Genomic DNA, 7,743 nt, shown 5'->3' on the forward strand with positions numbered 1-7,743 from the left:
ACCTTCAATGTAAAATTAACCTGAATTGTGAAATCTGTATATTCGGCCCTAGCCAAATCTGGCTGAGGAAGGAGACAATAAGGTACCTGTGCTGCAGAAACTTACAAAGAACACAAAAATTAACTAGAACCTAACAATTACGACTATACTATAAAGAGAAAACCTACAAATTTAAGGCAAACCATGGATTTTCCAAGCTAGCACAAAGACACAGCTACCAAAAAGCTGAATTACTTTTACAGCTGTATTCCTTCATTAGCCTTTTGCAAAAAATGTACAGTAAATTGCCATCCTAATCAAGGTAAATCAACTTTTTTTTTTTTTTTTTTTGGACTAAATGACACAATCCGCCTCCCAATCTGATGCACTGGCCACGCCTTGAGCCTACAACTCCCACACATTCGTCCCAGCCTCTCCACACACTACACTGAGAACTGTCAACCATCAACAATGTGAAGGGTTCGACTGAAGGGACATGAGCGACAAAGTCCTATTTATCACAGGCAAGGCTTTCAGTTTTGTGTTGGCATCCTGACAGCTCAGTCCTCTGCGCCTAGCTTGGCAGGATTAGTGTTATGACATTTAATCATCATATGGAACAACCCAATAGGGTGTACCTCAATTCACAGGTGGGAAACCGGAGCCTCAGAACCATCTGCCACAGGACGACTGTCCAGAGGAAACTTAACAAGCAGTGGCCTTAGAACCTGGCCTGTGATCTTAAACCTCTAACCCCACACTGCCTCCTAGCGGTGGGACCTGACTGAGCCAGTCCCCTTTTCTCTGGATGGTTCCTCCTGCTATTGCACCAGTCATGACAAATGACTGAAAGCAGGGAGACAGTCCATTTTGCCCAGAAAAAGCACTTCAAGGACAGCACACAGTCAAAAAGGATTATAAAAATTCACCAGCCTCATGAACTGTTGGTTCAGAGTTTATTCTCTGGAGAAAGCCTCTTTTTGCTTTACATCAGAAGATAATAAAATGACAAAACATTACATGCATTAGGAAGGTCTCAGAGCCGACCCAAATATTAAAAAAAAAATAGTTACTTAGCATGACCTTCATTTGATAACACCAACATTTGAATATGGATTTTTCTTTTTTTTTTTTTTTAATTACCTGTGGTGGTAGACCCTTATATGGTTAGGTATGTCATTTTCTCATACTATGTCATATGAAAGCAGCTGACTGCTGAGCATGGGTCTTGCACTTATAAAATGTTAAAGTAATAAAAGCGATAAATAAATATGATTTCACTGGGGCGCCTGGATGGCTCAGTCGGGTTAAATGTCCAGCTCTTGATTTTGGCTCAGGTCCTGATCTCACAGTTCAGGAGCCCGTGTTGGGCTTTGCGCGGACAGTGCAGAGCCTGCTTGGGATTCTCTCTTTCTCCCTCTCTGCCCCTCCCCTGTTCACTCACTCTCTCTCTCTCAAAATAAATAAACAAAAAAAATACATGATCTCCCAAATATCCCTTATGTAGACATTTACATTTACTGTATTGCAAACGCTTGACAGCACAAAGAGGGGAACATGGCCATTACTTCTGCTCTGGGTCATGATCTAGAATCTTCCTAATGACATCTAAATGTGGTTATATCTCATCTGCCAAAATACCACCTTTTATAGACCAAACACAAAACCATGTGTGAATTAGATCTAAAAGAAAGACTTAATTTCATTTCCGGGCTTTGTCTATAGGTTGATCATGTGAAATACAGACACGAATCAGGTCTACAAATGAGTTGAATTATAATGGGAATATTCAAAGTTGGAATTGTGATATAGAAACATTTTCAGGATTTTTTTTTGTAGAGTTACACTTAGATCGACAAGAGTGACCTGTCCATTAATTTTGTATTTCATTTTTGTAAATTTTTACTTTTTTTTAATTTTCAACACAGCATTTTTATTTATTTTTTTAACTTATTTATTTTTTACAAATAGTTTATTGTCAAATTAGTTTCCACATAACACTCAGTGCTCATCCCCACAAGTGTCCTCCTCCATGCCCATCCCCCCTCCTCCCCATGTAAATTTTTATCTTGATTTAATTTCAAGCTTCAGAAAAGTTGGAAGAATAAGGAACCCCTTATTTCAGGTAGCCGTTACCCAGACTCATCAATTGTTTACACTTTGCTTCATCTGATTTATCACCATTCTCCTCCTCACAATCACAAACACGCATTACACACACTTTTGTGGGAACCCTTTGGGAGTGCATTTTAACGTCCTCTTCCCTAATCACAGCGAAATTAAACATGGTATTACATTCTCAAAATGTTTACTAAAAAAAACTGTGCAAGACATGGTGCGAGATACTGGAGATCAACAGAATAAAAAGCCAAACTAGCTTAGTATTCTGTGATTATTCTGAGGGAGGTTTATTGTCCTGGTCTTGAAATGCTGTAAGTAACTGAATGAACTTAGTCACATGTGAGTGACAATTGTGCTTTAATCAATTATCAATTCCGTGCTCAGTTTTTCCTGTTAAGGAAACGAATCTGGGAAGGCCCCACCTCTCCAAAAAAGTCTCTTCAGGATTCTGGATGCCTCATAATCCAGAGAAAAAAGTAAAACAATGTTCAGGAACGGGTTTGTTCAGGTTCCAAACAGAGCCTGACCATTAAGGAAATGTGTAGAGGCAGCACCATTTTTAAGAGCTAACAGTACTGTCAAAGATGGCACTGAGGTCAAGCACAGAGAACAGATATTTGAATTAAAGCTGGTTAGGAGTTATTCACAGATACTTTTTGAAACAGAGGACGAAAAGCCAACTAACTAGAAAGAAGACTCAAGGAGACGAATGACAAAAAGAAAAGGGGATGGACACAAAGGAGACGCGAAGGAAGCCTGAGGTTGGGTCGAGAGAAATGAGATATTTTCTTACCACAGACAAGGACCATCACGGGAGCGCTCCAAGCAAGCCGAACAACAGAAGGTGGAAGAGTTTCATTTCCCTTCTTTATCCCTTTTCTCCCTTCGTCCTTCAAAAGAGTTAGCCACTTCTCACCATTTAAAAAGACTCAAAGACAAACCGTTCGCAGATGCAGGACTTCTCAATCATCATATAATTGTCAAGCGAACATCTCACCCAAGGGATAGAGCAGTACGCAAGGGACTACGATCTGGGGCTTTAACATGCGAGTAAACCCAGCCCTGAAACCTTCATACTTCTGGCACGCCACCGCAATCATGAGGCCTTGTTCTTTATTGTAACGATTTTCCTTACAAAGATGGTCTAAGTATGTGAAAGTTTTAAAGAAGGGAATTATATGAATATAAAGAATTAAAATTACGAATGACGTGTCAAATGGGCATGGTTATTTCCACTCTGACTACACAGATTTTCTTGAACCTGACCGGCAACGTTCAGAATAAGAACAACATATTAATAGCCAAGGCCAAGGTTGACATGTGAATTTCATCTTCTTCCTGAGTTCTGGAGGTTCTGTAGCCTCCTGAAGGAAAAACGATTTTGACAAACTATTAGCCACCGTTCCCCTGTCCCTTGGAATCAACTTCTAACCAGTCTTTACAACAAAATCTCCAGTGCACCTGCACAGGCACAAAACGCAGAACGGTCTACAGAGCATGGCAGGGTATTTCCAGGTGTCTTAGTAGAGCAACAATTGTGAGAACCCAATATATGACTGGCTGTAAGTTGGCCCTTGTTCCCCAAATCAGAGTATGGCCTCATTCATCCAACAGTGATGTAAGGAGGGGTTCCTGGTGAAATTTACTTTGCAGACTCATTTATTCCATCTATTCATTCATCTCTATATTTAAGGGCCATTATTGAGTGGTTCTAGAAAATACCACCAAGAGGCAACTGACTTCATTCCGTTAAAAGCTAGGACTTTAAAAAGAACAGGTATCTAACATAAGTGTGTTTCCAAATTCCATTACACATTTCCTTGTTTTCTGGAGTCCTGGTATGTGTGTGATTATATGGGATTTAGCCTTTGACTGATCATTTGTTTTCATTCTGAATAGAAAATGAACAGTAGAAAGAACACTGGCTTCAGGCATCTAATCTAGTCATCCAGTTGGGCGTGCCCCCGAACCTGAACCTAGTTCCTCAGTCGGAATACAAGTTTAGGGCTATCTCACAATATAGAGCTGATGTCTGGAACTGCATGGTCCCAAGGCTTTAAGATGGTTGAAAAATTTTTTACAGCTTTTCCGCCCCTGCACTCATGATAGATTTTGAATTCTTGCTACTTTAACCTCTTAGAAAGTAAGCAGCCTTTTTCCTTTGCCCACAACCAACAAGCTCCAAATCTTTTTTAATATTTTGCTTTCAATGTTCTGCAAATTAGACAACTATAATTAGGAAAAAAAATTCATCTAGAAGTATATAGAATCATTACACCACGAACAAGGGCTTACACATTCCTTCTGTAAGTACAGTAATCACTGATTAAATAAGATAATATGCGAAGTGTGAAGGTCTTACGCAACTAAAAGCAGCTCTATTGTTTTGCTATGCTATTTCGGTCATTTGAGAATCATTTATTTTCGGTGCACTATACGCCTGTCTCCAGGACAGCTAAGGAGTACTATTTTGATTGACCTTGATATATACATAAACGAGCCTTTACTATTTTTCCCTAAAAAGCTTCACAAGTCAGCAGAGTATATGAAGGTCCAGAGGCAGTGAAGAGTCCAGAGTCTCACTGGAAGACAAAAGCAATAATAGATGGCAATGGTAGCATTGAATGACACTTTCAAGAGTTATAAAGACCAGGCAGCAGAATTTGTGTTTAACTCTAAAGGCAATGGGAAGGGGCGCCTGGGTGGCTTAGTCGGTTAAGCGTCCGACTTTCACTTAGGTCATGATCTCGCGGTTGTGGGTTCGAGCCCCGCGTCAGGCTCTGTGCTGACTGCCAGCTCAGAGCCTGGAGCCTCTTTCGGTCTGTGACTCCCTCTCTGACCCTCCCCTGCTCACGCTGTCTCTCTCTCTCTCTCCTAGAAATACATAAAAAAAAAAAATTTAAAGGCAATGGGAAAAGACAAAGGCACGGAAGCAGAGGACCACTGCTGGTCTTAAAGAAAATTAATACAACAGTGATGGCAGGAAAGAGAACATGAACCTGGGAGGGGCCTATTGGCTCTCTGTTACCAAGAGAGCTTAAACATGGTGGCCTGGGTAACCAATAGGAACGGGGGAAACTGGGTCAAAGATAGTCTTGAGTCTTATGTGACTGAAAGATGGCATACTAAGATGGAAATACTACACAGCAAGTCAGAGGGGAATGAGGATTTGAGAGGATTTGAGGGGGTTGAGGAGAAGGAGTTCAAACAGATACATACGGAGGTTTTAACTATACATCAGTTCTGGTATGGTTCCTATTATTAATCATTTTCGTGGACTAAGTCACCGAATCAAATCAAAATCATGCAAATGGAAAACAGAATAATTTTCAGTGCCTGTCATTGCATATGAAGTCTAAGGTCATACCCCTAATTACAAATACTTTTCCCAATCAAATTCCACTCTAGTTCCTATGTGAAGATTACCATGGCATTGCAGGGTCCCTACGGAAAGGTATTTCTTGTGTGAACATCCCCAGGGAAGTTAGAAATCCTTTGATCACCAAAACCCAGAACAGATACCGATTTGTGAACTCAGTTGGGCTAACATTCCCTAGATGTCCCCTGCTGCTAAGTGTCATCCTGAGGGCCACAAACTGCTTAACAGCTTCTTTGTTAAACTGCTTGTTAACAAGGCCTTAGCACACAGAAGACACAGATCACCCACAACTACTCAAGAGCTTCTCTAACTCTTCAGGCCAAATATGCAGGTGGATTAAATTTAACTACAGACTAATTTGGTACTACAAGAACCTGTAACACTTCCCAGTTCCTTTCAACACACAAAATACACAGCCCTATGGACACAGGTATCCCCTAGTTTATGGAGACTTTTAAAAAGCCAGAGAGACCGGAGATCAACGTAGGTATCAAAACTATGATAACCAAGGCTTGAATTTCATAGTAGATCCTAAACTGTTATCTCTTTAAAGTTTTCACACACAAAGAGCACTCAACGCTTACGGTCTGCTAAAGACAAACGTTCAGAACCCAATTCACTTTTATTTACGTTGAAATGAACCACTGAGTTAACTGTGAAATAAAAACATAATGGAGGTAGCCAACGACACTGCTTAATCAAACATTACTAAAAGAACTTCGTACCAGCAATTTGTGGCATTAGGCCATGTGCCCTTTGGCATTTTCTGTATTTTCCAGGTAAACCTCCATCCAACTTGTACATTTTCCAACAGCTGAGTGGCCTGTCATGTACCATCCAATTGCCAAGAAGCTATCCATTTTTCCAAGAGGAAATGTGGAACGCTGTGGGGTTTCAAAGCATTCTAATTTCATGCACAAATACATTCCACGACAGTAAGACAGACCGCTTAACAAAAGGAGGAAACGTGATGACAAAGCATGGTCCTTTGCCAGAGCGACGCTTCTGGGGTCAGGTTTTCTGGCTGTAAACGGGGATATACAGACAAAATCCAAAACGCAGGCCGGGGGGCACCGCAGACCACGCACGGCGCTGCTCTAATGGGCTAGTTATTTTCCATAATGGGGGACGCAGATATTTTTCGCAAATCGTGTTCCAGTTAGTCTCCTATTGATTTTGTGAATTTCTATTTTCAACGGCGGCCCAAGGAAACGGCAGCCAGACTTGACTCCAATGTACACACAGACTCAGGTTTCACCCCGTCACCTGTTGGCTCCTGAACAACACTCCTCTTTGTGAAACTTACAGCACTCGTTTGAAACAAGTTTCCAGAGAAAACACTTCAAGAAAGTGTTTGAGAAGTCACAAGACTCGAGTTGTAAAAACAAATTCCACACATAGCCGGGTTTATACTGACATAGATGAATGGGNGCTGTCCCCCGCGAGCCCCCTTTCGGTGCAAGGCGGCGATCCTCACCCGCTGCAGCTCCCTAACGAGCCCTGGGGAGGGGGTCCGGCCAAAAGGTCCTTCAGCTCCCCAGAGACCCTCTGTCCCCTTCAGCGCTGCCGACTCTGCTCCCCCGGGTCTCAGTCGCCTCGTCCCGGCCACCGCATCCCCCACGCCACAGCTCTGCGTCCCTCCAGAATCCTCCACCCTGGAGAGGAAAATCCGGGTGTCCGCTCTGCGCCTGGTGCCGGCGAGCTTCAAAAGTAACCAGAGCCCGCATTTAAAAAAGTAACCATTTCGCTTCCTGCCGGTCCCACCCTGCAGGGGCGCCGCGGGCCGGCCGCGCGGCTCGCAGTCGCAGCCCTCCCGGGCTCCCGGCTCCCCTCCGCAGGAGGCGCCTGCCCAGCCCGATCTCGCGGCCGCCCGCTTTCCAGGAACTGTCACTGCTGACCGTGCCCCTGGCAGGTCTCCACAAGGTCCTGCGCGCACAGCATTCCTCGAAAAGTTACCCACCCACTTGGCCAGCCCCGCGGCTGGAGCACCTTACCTCCGTCCGCCCGCTCCATTCCCAGGAGCCCTAGTGAGAGCAGCAGCTGAGATGCAGATACCCCAGGCCGCTTATGTAAACTTCCCCCTCCCGCAGGTGCACGCGCGGGCCACAAAACGCTGGGAGAATTAGGCGAGACCACCTCTTAAAGAAATCATCTCCACTCGGCCCCATAAACGTGATGTCAGCAAATGGCACGTTTAACCGAGTTCTCACTTGGAAGGGCTCATTAACATATGAATTCTCTTCGGAAACTTTCCCTGCATTTCG

General features: G+C 43.3%; 1 protein-coding gene across 2 annotated transcripts in view; it reads right to left on the bottom strand.

Annotated features, from left to right (window-relative positions):
- PRICKLE1 (prickle planar cell polarity protein 1) overlaps positions 1-7,529 on the bottom strand; it is a 20,208-nt gene extending 12,679 nt beyond the window's left edge. Inside the window, exon 1 of one of the 2 annotated variants that reach the window (XM_077753226.1) lies at positions 7,474-7,529. The gene's annotated coding sequence lies outside the window, so the exon portion shown is untranslated. Of the gene's footprint in view, positions 1-6,956; positions 7,101-7,473 lie in introns of those variants that run through there. The other variant, XM_077753225.1, reaches the window with a different exon arrangement.
- Between the last annotated feature and the right edge of the window lie 214 nt (positions 7,530-7,743).

Source organism: Crocuta crocuta, unplaced genomic scaffold (genome assembly GCF_008692635.1).
Source record: "Crocuta crocuta isolate KB4526 unplaced genomic scaffold, BGI_CrCroc_1.0 scaffold30, whole genome shotgun sequence".
NCBI lineage: Eukaryota > Metazoa > Chordata > Mammalia > Carnivora > Hyaenidae > Crocuta > Crocuta crocuta.